The 12,007-nt window shown below is 49.1% G+C and overlaps 1 protein-coding gene across 3 annotated transcripts in view; it reads right to left on the bottom strand.

The window, feature by feature from the left end:
• RALB (RAS like proto-oncogene B) overlaps positions 1–12,007 on the bottom strand; it is a 56,002-nt gene that overhangs the window by 38,670 nt on the left and 5,325 nt on the right. Inside the window, exon 1 of one of the 3 annotated variants that reach the window (XM_046019091.1) lies at positions 6,783–6,934. The exons of 1 other annotated variant lie outside the window; for it this stretch is intronic. The gene's annotated coding sequence lies outside the window, so the exon portion shown is untranslated. Of the gene's footprint in view, positions 1–6,027; positions 6,158–6,782; positions 6,935–12,007 lie in introns of those variants that run through there. One more of the 3 variants, XM_046019092.1, reaches the window with a different exon arrangement.

Genomic DNA, 12,007 nt, shown 5'->3' with positions numbered 1-12,007 from the left:
CTCCCCCATTGGCCTTGCAGCTTCTCTGGCTGCGTCGCTGGCCAGCCCTTCCTCCTCTCCCTGGCATCTAAGCATCAGGGCCCTACGCTCTCCTTTATCGGCCTCAGCCACTCTGGTGGCTCCCAAACCTTTCAAACGTAACCCAGAGCCTTCTCCTGACCTCCAGTCTCCTCTCCCTCTGCCTGACAGCCACCCCTCCCCACACAGATGTCCTGTGTGAATCTCAGACTTAACGTTCCCAAACCAGAGTTCTTGATTCTTCCTGCCCCACTTCAGATCTGCTCCTTCTCTGCTAGTCCCCGCCTAGTAGTCACTCAAGTAACTAGTCGTATCCAAGTTATTACTAAAGCCCAAAACTTGGGAGTCAACTGGGACTCGCCTTGCCTCTCCCCAACTCAGTTTGTTCCCTCCCCGAAACCCATTTCACAGACATCTGCTTCTTCTGCCTCTGCCACGTTGGGGCCCGGGGAACTAACCACTGAACGGCCACCACTTCCTAAATGACCTGCCATGGCCACTTTGGCTCCTCTTCAATCCATTTTCCTCATAGCCCCTATGGTGAATTTCCCGGAAATACAAATAAAAGTGTGCATAGAGCCCTTTAATGGTGCAGGAATAAAATCCAAACCTGCCTTTCACTATGGCCTACAAGACCCTACACAAGCCTTTCTTTCCCTAGCCGGCTTTGCCTTCTTTCAGTTCCATGAGTGTGCCCAGTGCTTTCCTACCTAGGGTCCCATCCACATGCCCTACTCTCCTCTTGGACTGGTTTGGGAAGACCTAAAGCAAAAGGAAGCAAGGAACGCAATCTCTCCGGAAGCAAGAGGAAGCAAGCAGCACACAATCAAGTGACTGGAGAAGACCGTCGTGGCCGCGTGGAGCAGAAAGCAAGCCGGAGTCCGCCATGAGACGGAATGACAATGGGAAAGGAAAGGCCGAGATCATTAAAGACCCAGCAGGCCCAGCAGTTTAGGGATTTGGACTTTCTGCTGAGGGCACTGGAAAGCTACCAAAGTGCTTTAAGCAAATGGGTGACACGATCAGACGTGCAGGTTGAAAAGCTCAGTCTAGTGGGAGTGCGGAGAAATGGAAGGGGCAAGAGCAGATGGGGGGGTGGGGGTGGGTAAAAGGCCTGGCCAGCAGGACGCCTGCGTGGCTCAGTGGGTTAAAGCCTCTGCCTTCGGCTCAGGTCATGATCCCGGGGTCCTGGGACCAAGACCCGCATCGGGCTCTCTGCTCAGCGGGAAGCCTGCTTCCTCCAATCTCTCTTTCTCTGCCTACTTGCGATTTCTGTCTGTCAAATAAATAAATAAAAATCTTTAAAAAAAAAAAAAAAAGGCCTGGCCAGAGACAATGGTGGCCTGAGGACGACAGCAGATCTGAGGAAAACGGCTAGATGTTAGAACTATTTCAGGATGCTGTGACACTGTGAATTATAAGAAATGCTCCTTCAGCTGGCCAAAATATACTTCTCACATATAGACGGTCTGCATCCAGTTTCTCTCAAACCCATGGATCCCCAAACCCTTGGAATTTCCTGAATGCTAAGGCGAATGGGAGCACCTTTTGTTATAATATGCAGTCTCTTGTCCTGTTCCTGAAAAGCTTCAGAGCCTTAAAGGTGAAATGAGGGTCTTGTTATTCATAACAAGGCCTTTCCACCACAACTGGGTTCCTGCTAAGGACGGGACCTTTAGACCACCTAGGACAAGGGCTGGCTGCCAGAGGAACCAACCTTGAATAGGGCTTAGAACTTCCAGTCCTACCCCCTGACCTCTGGGGAAGGGAGAAGGGCTGAAGGGTGGATCAATCCCCAATGGCAATGATTTCACCAATCAGGTCTAGGTAATGAAGCCCCCATAAAAACCCAACAGGAGGTTCGAGAGCTTCCAGGTAGGGGAACCAGACAGAGTACTTCCATGTGCCACCATGGTGGGCCTCCTTTGTTCAAGACCTGACCCTATGTATCTCTTCATCTGGCTGTTCATATCCTTTAAGATCCCTTGTAATAAAGCAGTAATCGAGTGAGTAAATGGGTTTCCCGAGTTCTGAGAGGCGCTCTAGCACATTAATCAAACCCCAGCAGGGGGTCATGAAAACCTCTGATTTATAGTGAGTCAGTCAAAAGCACAGGTAACAATCCGGGCTTGGACTGGCATCTGAAAGTGGAGTGTGGTCTTGTGGGACCAAGCCCTTAATCTGTGGACTCCGACGCTGTGTCCAGGTAGATAGTGTCAGAACTGAGTTGAAATGTAGACACCCAGCTCATGTCAGCAGAGGATTGTGTGGTGGGGCCGGAAAAACACACACATACACCCGACCTTGGAACTGGGTACAGAAACCCTTTAGATGTTTAAAAAAAAAAAAAAAAAAAAAGGCAGAAATGAATGAATGAGCACATATAATTTTAGATTTTAAAAAGGCTTAACATGCAAGTATGAGTAGAGATACTACCTTAACTAAATCCACTACTAAGAAAAGGACCAGCCAATCCACACTCTATGACCGCCCACCAATCCTTTCCTGTTTTTACTGGCAGAGTGGGGTGGGAGGAAGGAGAGGGACGATAGGGAGGCAGGATGAAAGAAAAGAAAGATACTAGCTCACAAATGAGGGCAGCAAATGTGACAAAGGCCAGAAATGGGAAGAAAGGAAATACAAGCTGTGCTGAGTGTCCAGTCTGCCCCACAATGACTCGAGCAAACTTTAACTGGGCTGGGATGAACAAAAGCCATTCTCACCAGCCTTCGCTTTCTGAAGTTACATTTTAATATGATTTATGAACTCTCTCGTTCTAAATATGCATCGTTCCAAGGATATTTGTTAAATGAAAATACGACAATCACAGACGTTTCAGAGATGGAAGGGAACTCAGAGGTCAATTAATCAGGCTTCAGGCTCAGGGTGCCTCCTCTCTCCACCTTCAGGGAGATTTCATCTAGAAGCTAAAAGAATAAAGTCCTTCCAGCCAGGTGGATAATTAAAAAGTATTAGGTTTTCGAAAGAGAAATGAAAAAGTGCTGTCCAAATAAATATTGTCCAAAGATTTAAAATAATGGGGGGGGGGGGTGCGAGCAGGGTTTAGGTTCTCCAAGATTTTTTTTGTAGCTACTTTGCCAGTGAGTTTTATTTTTAAAAATACACAGATGATTAATGACTAATTTTAAGCTGTTCATCAAGGAGCTCGTTTGGCAATAATTTTTTTTAACAATTTGTTTTAGGGTTTAAAAAAAACTCAGCTGTTCCATTTGCTTTAGGGATCAGCAAGATTTAAATTTCTAATTTCCAAAGCTACTGCATATTTGGCTAATTAATTCGAGCATCTGACAAAGAAGAACTAGAAGAAAGAACATAAAGTTAAAAGTCTAATATTAAAAGTTTCTAAGATGGTCAAAACTCCAGCGGCATTTTATTCTCCTGGAGTACATACTTTAGTAAGCATGTGAAACAGATTTTTTTCAGTAATGTATGGTCTAAACCTTCGAAAGGAAATCTGGTGGCCTCGGACAATGCCAAAGGTCCTCAAGCTCCCCTCGTGCAGTCCCCTCCCACATATGTCCCAGTAGAAAGGATGGTATGTCACCTCCGAGATTAGATACAAAAATATCATACTTGCCATCTTGATGGTCCGCTTTCAATCTCTCCCTCTCTCAGATCACTTGTTCCGGGGAGAAACTCAGTGACTATGTTGTGAAGGGTCCTACGGAGAGGCCCACACCATGGGGTGCTGAAGATTCCCACCAGCAGCCATGTGAGTAAGCCAGAATCTGGAAGCAGATTCTCCAACCCCGGTCTAGCCTTCAGATGACAACTACCTCAGAAGAGACCCTAAGCCAGAAGCACCCGCCAAGCTGTTCCCAGATTCCTGAACTTCTGAAACTGCAGGAGATGATACATGTCTGTTGCTTGAAGCTGTTACATGTGAGCTAATAAAGTATGCAGCAGAAAATTCATTCAAGACAGAGAGACTACAGACGTGGCCAACTACACGGACCAAACTTCTATATTCCCTTCAACTCATGCCATATACTAAGTAAAATTATGTAGTTTGACATGTTTTCATTTGGATCAGACCTCACTTGAAATTGTTTTATGTCAATTCCCAATCTGGTGGGCCTTGAGTATACTATAGCAAATTGCCCACAAAGCCCTGGCAAAAGCAATCACAACAATGTATTAGCAATTATTGGTTAACAGCCCTATTTCTTGAATTTAGATTTCAATTTTTTTCCAAATAGCATAAACTCCCCTAAAGATTCATAGACACCCATCACAGAGAACACTAACAGAAATTATAAGCAGTTCCTTTTTTTAAGAGTAACACAAACTTGAAATGCCTTCCCTCTTTGACTTCCCACTTCCACATCCTTCTTCCCACTTTCATCCTTCTTCCCACTCTCACCCATCCAAAAGCTCATACACCCTCTTGCCCACTGGCCCCTCTCCTTTTTGAAACCTGTAAGACTGTGTAGACATATACGCCCATGTTTGTATTCCTAAGTAATCAAAAGAACTGAGGAGCTAAACGAGCCAGTTGGTGACCAAATCCCCAGGCCAGATATGTATCTGGTATTAGCTAGATCGGTGGGTCTGTGCCAATGGATAGCAGATGCTCAATAAAATGTTCATTTCCCTTCTCTTCCTTACCCACCTCCCCCATGATTAGGAAAGAGTTCCATTTTCTCTGGTACTCTGGTCTCTCTGATTCAGGCTTCTCAACAACACATATTCACTGGAAAAAAAATCTCAAGCATCTTCCATATCTAACAGCAGGAGCTGTTTGTTTGGAACTGATTAGAGCCAATGAAAAGTGGGACTCTTGCCTATCATCTCAAGACAAGTTACACTGGGAACATTAGAAGAGTTCACCAAGATCTCTTCCAACACTCTTGTTACACTGTCTACAAATTTAGCTCTCAGAAAACGTCTCCACCAATGTTTCTAACTTCCATAAATTCCATGAGTGGAGAGGAATTTAGTAACTGAATGCCAGCAGGCATTGTGGGATTGGGCCAATGTGGCACAACGGATTACCTCAACTCTCTGGCTTACAAATTTCCAGCGGCTCGAGCCATCTCCAGCCAAGGCAAGATTACCTTTAAGAATTAAGCCAAGAATTCAGAACTTTTCTACTTCTTCCACTTTCCACCAACACCTGTCTAGATCCCATCTGACATTCGAATTCTTGTCTTCCTACCTATGTGTCTTGGTCCCATGTTCACAAAGTCCTGGGAAAGTTTCTACTGCTAGGGAAATCTTGCTGAGTGAGATCTCAGATCTCCATTGTTTCTAATGGGAAATACCATGAAAGAAAAGGAAGGAAAGACCCAGATATGGTCAGAAGAAAGCAGACGAGGGGACAGGACTAAAACCACACACAAGGAATGTATATCCCTGGCTTTATTCCTACCCCTACCTCCATCCCACCTCCACTACCACAAAGAACACCTTCAACATTCCTAATTTCATGCACTCCTAATAGGCAAGGACAACTATTGCCACCTTCTCACTGCGTAGACTAAGACAGCTAAGACAGGTGAAAACAGCTAAGACAGGTGAAAAGTCACGCTCAAGATCCCATCCTTAATAAAGTTTCAAAACCAGGATCAAACCTAGGTGTTCACACCCCGACCTCCTTTTCTTCCCAATATTCAATGCCGCCTCCACAGTCACTCTATTTCTGAGGACTTCCATGCTCTAATTCTATTGCTCCAGATTTAAGGAACATTGCCTTCACCTGTTTCGGGCTTTGACATCCAAGAACCTCGCCGCTCAGCTGTAGAACGTGGGTCATTTACACACCTAATGAAAGATACGCTACAGTCTTTGACAATCAGTGCCCACCATCCATCCCCAAAACTTACAAAGAAATGAGGTTAGAAAGCTAGGTCGAAACAGAAAGTTTCCTGGTCTGCAAAGGTTGAAACCACCTTTCAGGGAACATACATGAAGAATCAGCCAAGTCTCTTCCAGGGGCAATTCGAAAGCAGTCCCCCAGCCCCAGAAACTTCTCCCCCAAAGACTCACCTGATAAAAATATCAAAGCTCCAACCTTTCCAATATTCATCTGTAAATTAACCCAGAAAGGACACTGCTCAAACAAGCAGTCTGAGCACACCTATCTCAGGAACTAGCAGTTCTGAACCAGCCACGACCCAGATAACCTTATACACCTACAAGAGGGCAAGAAAAGAGGGGCAGGAGCCTGGTCCAGCCAAACAGTTCAAGTCCGTGGTGCTTCCTACATCGGGTGTCAGCCTCTATCAGAAAGGAACTAAAGGGTGGGGAGTGGAGGGGAGCAAAGAAACAACTTAAGGCTCACTTGCAAGACAGGACCAAACACAAACAGACCAAACAACTTTTGGAACACGGCCCCGGTTCAGTCCAAGTTCTTAAGGTACTAATAAGTTTTTGCAACACGATTATAGCTCTCACCCTGCCCACAGCGGCAGCTAAGGAACTGAGGAAGTGAACTATCCTCGGGCTGGAGGCCCGAAAGGGCAGGAAGTGGAAGCAGAGGCCATTTGTGGGAAAAGGGAAGGAGCGGCGAAAAGGGAGAGGCTGGGGCGCCGCCCCCATTTCCTCAGCCCCGGGGCCTTCTCCAGGGGACCTGCGGGGACCGAACGCGGCCGGCAACCCCGCGTCGCCCTCCGCTGCCGTCCACAGCCTGCACGCCGAGCGCGGGGCCAGGCGGCCACGGAGTGCCGGGCGGTGCACCCCACCTCCCCAGCCCGCGCCCCACTCCGCCCGGAGCGGGCCTGTCGGGGCGCGGGCACCCTTACCTGGGACCCGTCCCGCGCCGCCTCGGCTGTCCGCTCTGGTCCCGCGGCTCTTAAACCTGCCCCGCCCTCTCCTTCGCCTCCTCCCGGGGCCGGACCCCAGCAGTCCCCTGCCGATTTGTCATTGAGCAGCCCTGGCTCGCTTCCCCACCCCCGAGCGCGCCCCCGGCGTCGCCTAGGCAACCCCGCCTCCCGAGAGAGCGCGCTTTCCTTCCGCTCCCGCCCTCCCCCTGGAGGCCACGCCTACTGAGAACCTATTAGCCAGTCCGAAGTGGGGCTGGGAGGCAGGGGCGAAGACTCTGCCAGTGAGAAGCCGCCGCGGGCGGGAGGGGCGGGCTCGGCACGCCTGCCCCGCCCACCTCCTCTTCGTCCTCCTTCCCGCGGCCGGACTTGCTGCGCGTGACCGCTGCTGCTGCAGTGGAGGAGTCGAGTTGGGCCGGGGACTCTGGGCGTGGGCGGATGGACAGCGCTCCAGTCGTGGATTTGGGTCAGAGCGAGGTCAGACTAGTGGAAAGCAAAAGGGAACAGCGGACCGACATAGAAAAACCAAAATTATGATGCGGCGCGGGCGTGTCTCCGGCTCCAGGCGGCTGTCGGACGCCCGCCGGGGGCACCTGAGGCAGCGGGACTTCCGCCTGCCGCCACGACTGGCTTGGCTACAGGACATCCCATTAGCACTAACGGAGTTACATGACCAGTGCCTAGCAATAAGTACTGATCCAGATCACATACGCGGGGGAGAATCCTAACCCCAGGTTCCTTGAGGCAGGAAGTGCAGTAGGCAAGCTCCGGACAGGTGTTTCTCCCACAACCTGCCCCGGTCATTGTCCTCCAAATCCAGGGAACTTGTCATTTTCTATCCAAATACGGTTTCACCTTGGGTTGATTTTCCTAACTCCCCGCCCCTCCCTAGAGCTGAATCCTCTCCAACCCCCTTCAGCAGGATTTGTGGCCCCACTGACCCCTACACAAACCACATGGCCTGTCACACTGTATCGCAATTGTCTAAAGGCCCGCCTCTATAGCCTCTAGGGATGGAAACTCTCTTGTTCAAGTTGACATCCACAGCAGCTAGCTAATTCTCTCCTTGTTAATAATTATATGTTAGGATGCATGTGTGTTTTATGAGAGGCTTTGTGCCTTGATTAAATTGCTATGTAAAAGCAACTAACAGACCTAGGCCCTCCACCGACAGCTGTACCAAAAAGCACAGACCTTTACCTTAGTTTTCAACAGCAGGCTTAACAAAAGAATGTGTGACTGGAAAAGTATCCTAGTATTAGACCACCTTAAATTTTCTGTTTTATCTTTATCATACATATTAAAGACTTATTGTATATGGCAGAAACACTGCTAGGTACTGTAAGGGAGAAAGGGAAGAGGTGTCTTAAAACGGAAGTTCTCCAGTATTTATTAGAGCCTGGAAGAAGAATCAGACGCAAACCTCTTCTTATGGAGTAATGATTAAGTGCACAGGTTTGGAATCAGGAAGCCGAGGGTCAAAGGAGGACTCTGCCATAGAACTAGCAGTTGCTTTAGGAAGTTACTTAATCTCTGTGGGCCTCAGTATCCCCAGCTGCCAACAGGAGCAGTACGCCTACTAGGAACTGGAGTGCTACGATCTTGGACAGTGGCCAACAATGTTAGCTTAAAGAGCGATTGCCACTAGAGGCCACGAAGTATACTCAACCCAGGGACAGCATTTCCTCCCAAGGCCCATGATATCGGGGAGCGTGGGACACCACCATCGTGCAGCCAAAGCTGTTTGCCACGTGGTGGAAAGGAGCTGCTGTCATGATGCCATTTTATCCGGCGGAAGTTTAAACAGGAGAGCTGCCCGCAGCATCCTGCCCGAGTGAAATGAGTTGTTCAGGGTCGTGGACAAATCAGGATTTTCCCATCCCTACACCAACAGCAATCACGGGAGATTTTCTCACCTTTCCTGGGATGTATAACTGCCATTCCTTTGGATTAGTAACGGGGTGTGATGCAGGATGGACTGTCTCTCAACCCCCAACCGCCTGTCTACCTGCCTCAGCCTCAGTACTCTGGGATTCTGGACTCTACCAGTAGGAGCATTTGTTCAACCCCTGGGGATGCCAGGCGCTATCTGAGTGTGGTAGGTTCAGAGGATAATGGCAGGAATCTTTTGGAGAGGCTGTCTCCCAGCACAGGAACACGTCCTACCAGAGAAAGAACATTGGCAGACCCCGGCTGCGGCTGCCTCTGGGATTATTCCTGTCAGCCCTCAGGATGCTCTTGTCGGCTGGGCTCTCAGCTCTTGAGGGAACTCTGCCTCCCAGCAGAGCCAACAGCCTGAGAAATAGGAATACAAGATCCCCAGCAGGTCCTGCAAGGTTCCTCTAACCCTCGGCAGCTGTGGAAAGAACATTCTAGACACTCCCTCCTTCAGAAGTATTTACTGAGTATGGTGTGAGTCTTTAGTGCTGTTTAACTAATATTTCCACTTCTGTCTCCTGGGCACTGGATAGGATGGAACTTTCTAGCTCCCTGTGTGGGAAGAGGCTGTGTGATTGGCTCCACCCAATGACTTGTGAGTGGAAGGGACACATAAATCATGGCGGGGGGGGGGGTGGTGGAGAACTTATTTGGCAACGCGAGACCCTCCATAGCCCTTGTCTCTATGGTATGGCCACTGGGAGTGTTTGGGTGGTAGCTGGGACCCCCCCAAGCGTGCACAGCGCTCCCCCTGCCAACCCATGGTGAACATTTAGCATGACTGAGAAACAGACCTCTGTGGTTTGAAGGCACTAAGACTTGCAAGTTGTCTGTTACTGCCGCATAGCCTCGCCTGCTCTGACTGACCTCTGGTGTGCTAAGCTGGGGACGCAGTGGTGAACAGCTCAGAGAAGAGAATAATAAACCAGTAGATGACAACCCAGTAGACAAATAAGAATCGTGTCCTAACAAATTGCTTGGGACTGGATAATGAAAAAAAGGTCTCTCTTAGGAGGTGACGGTTAAGCTATGCCCTGAGGGGGAAAAGGGAATCCAGCTTGAAAAAGGCTGAGGGAGAGGGGAAGGAGAGGGGAGTATCTCAGTCAGAGGAAGAAGCATGTGCAAACTTCTACGGCAGAAGGAGGCTTGGTCCTCTTTTTTTTTTTTTTTTAAGATTTTATTTATTTATTTGACAGAGATCACAAGCAGGCAGAGAGGCAGGCAGAGAGAGAGAGGAGGAAGCAGGCACCCCGCTGAGCAGAGAGCCCCATGAGGGGCTCAATCCCAGGACCCTGAGATCATGACCTGAGCCGAAGTCAGAGGCTTTAACCCACTGAGCCACCCAGGCTCCCCTTAAAAAGAGCCGGGAGACCCTTGTGGAATGCAGTAAGCAGGGGGAATGAGGCCACACAAGGACAAAGAGGAAGGTGGGAGCCATCCCAGGTGGTGGATTCTAGATGATGATAAGGAGATTGGAATTTACTCCAGGTGTGACAGGGAGTGACTGAGGAGGTTCAAGCCAGGAGGGTGACATGTTTGATCCAGGTTTTAAAATGACTGCTCTGGCTATTGTGTGGCAAATGGGCTCAAGGGGCAGATGTGGGAATGGAGGTCAGGAGGCTGCTGCAGGAATCCAAGCTGAAGTGGGGTCCACAGGAGCAGAGGCTAGAAGGGTAATCTGCCCTCCAATAACAGGAGATGTGGGGAGACTGCGGCGGCGGAGGGGGGGCAAGAGAACTGATGACTAAAACCGGGTTTTTCGCCTGCCAAACCGCAAAGGAAGCAGGGGCAAGTTGAAAGCCAGACCCCCTACCCCCCCCCCCCCCCACCCCATGCTTTGTCCCCAGGAAGATAGGGCTCAAAAGCCAGGCAGGAACAGGGGAGGGTGTGGAGCAGAGAACTGACCAATTTCCTGGGACATGGGCTCGCATCAGAGACGTGTTCCGGGAGGCTGCAGTGTTACTTAAATTGATGGTACTGCGAGACAGAGTCTAACAAGCTCCCACATCCCCGTGGGCATTTGATGCTTGGGCCACCTGGACTGGAAAAGAAAGGGTGCTACCCATCTATGGATGGAAAAACAAAACCATTCTTGCCTATTCAGTGTTAATGACTCTCTTAAAAATAGCAAAACTAGGGGCATCTGTGTGGCTCAGTCAGTTAAGTGTCCCACTCTTGATTTCAGCTCAGGTCATGATCTCAGGGTCATGGGATTGAGCCCCACGTCAGGCTTGGTGCTCAATGGGGAGCCTGCTTGAGATTCTCTCTCTCCCTCTGCCCCTACCCCCAGTCACGTCCCTGCTTTCTCTCTCTCTCAAATAAATAAATAAATCTTTTAAAAAAATAATAACACTAGATAGAATTCACCTTCAGCACTTGAGTCATCTTTCCTTTTTTTTTTTTTTTAAGATTTGATTTATTCATTTGTCAGAGACAGAAAGAGAGCACAAGCAGGGGGAGCAGCAGGCAGAGGGAAAAGCGGGCCCCCCCACTGACCAAGGTGCCCAATGTGGGACTCGACCCCAGGACCCCAGGACCATGACCTGAGCCAAAGGCAGACACTCAACTGACTGAGTCACCCAGGCGTCCCTTGGGTCATCTTTCTATTCCATTTCTTCACCCCTCTGTGCCCATGTGTTCTCTCCCCCACTCCCTGCGATCTCATCCTATTCTCAGGAGTGGGTCTCATACCCTCGTTCACACTCAGGACTAAATGACTAATGACAGTTCAGTAGGTACCTACTTCTTCCTAGACTTTTGGATCATCCAGTCGGTCATGACCTAAGACCAGAGGAAGTCTTCAGGGGAGGACTGGAGATCTTTAATTCACAACCACTAGAGCGGCATGATTTACCACTCCTCAGGAAAAGGATCAGACCCCCAAGTCCTCACCCAAGGCACCAGGTAAGGGTAACACAGATTGGAATCCTCTCCAAAGCTTGGGTACCCTCCCCAAGCCTTCCTTTCTTGTAGCTGTTCACTGGCAGCTACCAAGAAAAGTCCCTGGCTTTTATTCCCAAACATGCTCAAACTCTTGACTTTGCTGCTCACCCTATATATTGTCACTATAAAAGACCTATAGGGGGTTTACAAACCACTTTTTGCTATGTGTCTTATTGAGAGTCTCTTTTCGTCATGATCGTCCTTCTCTGTGGTCACTGTAGCCCCAGCCAGCTCCAGGAGCTAACCAGATGTTCCTGCGAATGGCTCTTCTGGAAAGGCAGAGGCCCAATAATTAAGTAGAGGATGAGCTTTCGTCTTCTAAAAGA

The sequence above is a fragment of the Meles meles genome, chromosome 9 (genome assembly GCF_922984935.1).
Source record: "Meles meles chromosome 9, mMelMel3.1 paternal haplotype, whole genome shotgun sequence".
NCBI lineage: Eukaryota > Metazoa > Chordata > Mammalia > Carnivora > Mustelidae > Meles > Meles meles.
This window is presented reverse-complemented; position numbering and strand designations above follow the sequence as displayed.